Below are 2,848 nucleotides of genomic sequence, written 5' to 3'. Positions count from 1 at the left end.
CCTAGTGATGGCTACCACAAGCTCATGTTATTTTACTACCTTTGGGGCTTTGAAAACCACTAACAAGAGGCTTTTGTTGGAAAATGTATTTATTTGTGGGTAGCGGGCAACCAGTTTTGGCCTTTCCAATTTGATGATCACTTCCTTTGAAGGCACTGAGGATTTAGTTCCATGCTTGTGAAGTGGGTGGCCATTTGAATGGTTTTTTTCTTTAACTCTACTTTATGGCCTCCCTTTGTTAATGGGTGGAAATGGTTGGGCAGCCGTCCACAATGACTAGGGAGGGCAAAGAGTAGGGGTTTTTGAGCGATCTTTTTTCCTCTTTTTGCTTAAGTTTCATATTTTAACCAAAAAAACTCTCTGGAGAGAGCTTCTGAGCAAGCTTTTTTTTCTCTCCCTCTTCCCTCTATTTATCTCCTCTCTCTCACTCCCCTTTTGTCTCTCTCTTCCTCTATCCCCTCTCTCTCTCTCTCTCTCTCTCTCTCTCTCTCTCTCTCTCCCCCCCCCCCCCCCCCCCCCCCCCCAAGTGTGGTAGATTAATATACCATTTCCGTCTTGAGTTCAACTCCCCTCGTCGAATAGATCTTTAAGGTCTCTTAGGATAGTTTCCTACAACGTTAAAATTATCTTCTTCTTCTTCTTCTTCTTCTTCTCTAATACACTAATTGCCCTAGCTACCAAAGAAAAGTTTATACAGTCTTCAAAACGTGCCAAAAGCCGTGGACTAGTAACTTCCATACATTAAAAAAGGTTCCTACTAGCAACAAGTGGAGCAATGCTAAAAAACAAAGAGCTCTCTTTATACAATGCAGTTGGGAATGCAAGTAAAATTCCCCTCAAGTATCATTTCCTATACACTTTGTTAAACGAACCAACTTGTAGTTTTACTCTTTGCTTTGTTTGTTGAGCTCATGGTAGATCAACCTTTGTAAAGTGCCCACATGGTCATTCCTGCAATTCTGTTTCACTAGAGTACCCATCCCTAAAAGCATGTTGTTGCTCTCGGGGACATATATTACATGGGGCGTTCACGAAAGGGTTCCTGGAATCTCTCTTGCAGCTTTGATGCATCGTAGCTCAATAAATCCATGCACCACCTTGGCAATGGCCTCAGCGATGAGCCTAGCAACCTCATTTCCCCCTTAGTAGTTTGGATGATTGTCGCTCTCATTTCTTGCTATGCTTTCATTGCCACAAACTTGGACCGCTCTGCTTCTCGCTAGGCCCCTTGCTTAAATTCCACCGCTTTGTAAAATTTGGGACCATCTGGGAGATAGGTAATGCAACATCATCAAGGAGTATGTCAGATTCTCTGAAGCGACAAAGGAGACCTTCACGAACCAGAGCAAAAACATGAGGTTGCTTGGTAAGGAGTCGAACTACATTGAGCTGCTACTTGAGAACCTCCTTTCTAATAGAAGGTAAGACTTTCTCATGATACTCGACACCAAGGTGCCTAAAAAATTCCGGTAGCTTATCATTATCTAAACAACAACATAACATTCACCATTTCCAAGTCCTTTATGCCCATCACAAAAGAGACCGAGTGTGCATGAGTCATGATGTCAAAAATGAAGGGCCTCTCCATCCACAATTTACAAAGAGGCACCGAGCAGAGTGCCCTCCAAACCGAGGGTGATAGCTGCTCGAGCTACACTTTGAAGAAGCATCGGTGCACTCATTGCCACAACCAATCACTTCTGCACAGATGAAGGCGTCGAGCTAGGCGGGGTGTAGGTGAGGAGCTGCCGAAACACCCTAACGAGACTCGTAATCACATTCCAAAATTCTCCTCTCTCCCTCTCCCTGTGTGTGTGTGTGTGTGTGTGTGTGTGTGTGTGTGAGAGAGAGAGAGAGAGAGAGAGAGAGAGAGAGAGAGAGAGAGAGAGAGAGAGAGAGAGTGAAGGAGGGTTCTAAAGCGTTATCCTCTTCTTTTCTCTTCCTAAGCCGATATCAGCTCTTCCAAAGCTCGTTTAAAACACTTTGTTGTCAAACTTGATCATTGTTTAATCAGTTTTTCCTCAATAGCTTCTTCTTCTTGTTTCTCACAGGGCCTTACTCACAGGTTCATCCAAGATTAGCAATTTTTGAATTGAGTGCTTGCCATACCGGTTTACGACTATCATTAAGTGCAATTTGATGTAGAATTTTCCGATTAAAATCGGCTTAGTGCTACTTGAAAATCAAATACTCAAATGTGATCTTTGTCGATTCAATCCTCGACTTCAAAACATGTTGCCAATTGCCATAAACCAAGGCTCTAATACCAGTGTCGAGAGAACTTGGAGAATGGGTGCCAAAATTTTCAAGCTTTCCACACACACATACCCTTCATACCTCTCACCATCTTTCCCTTTCCATGTACACACACAGGGATAGGCAAAGACAACACAATCTCCACACTCACACATACACACAAACATAGTCAAGATGGTGAAAGCTTGTAAGAGAGAATGATGTAGACAAAATTATTGCACACATCATAGCTTAAGAGAAGCAAAGAGAGCATCTTGCAAATGAATGGCCTAAAGTGGTATCCCCCAAACTCCATGGAACCTCTTGTGGATTTGGGCATTTAATTTGTTTATTAAACTAAGTTGGTGCCAAAAGTTAGAGGCCCCTCTTTACACTCGAGTTCATGTCACTTATTGCATGAACCTTCATAGGATAGATTCTCAGTAATTTTGTACAACTGAGCCACAATGGATCATTGAAAAAATAACTATAACGCTTATGCTAAAATATATGGTTGAGAGTAATTATTGCTTTTATTGTTGACTCCTTCATTCCAGAGTTCCAATCTACACAGAATCAACTCAATTATTAGTGAAGAATAATGATATCATAG

General features: G+C 42.0%; 1 pseudogene; it reads right to left on the bottom strand.

The window, feature by feature from the left end:
- Positions 1-884: 884 nt before the first annotated feature.
- On the bottom strand, positions 885-1,588 carry LOC147421035 (prohibitin-3, mitochondrial pseudogene; annotated as a pseudogene).
- Between the last annotated feature and the right edge of the window lie 1,260 nt (positions 1,589-2,848).

The sequence above is a fragment of the Adiantum capillus-veneris genome, chromosome 28 (genome assembly GCF_014529385.1).
Source record: "Adiantum capillus-veneris isolate H3 chromosome 28, ASM1452938v2, whole genome shotgun sequence".
NCBI classification, from domain to species: Eukaryota; Viridiplantae; Streptophyta; class Polypodiopsida; order Polypodiales; family Pteridaceae; genus Adiantum; species Adiantum capillus-veneris.
This window is presented reverse-complemented; position numbering and strand designations above follow the sequence as displayed.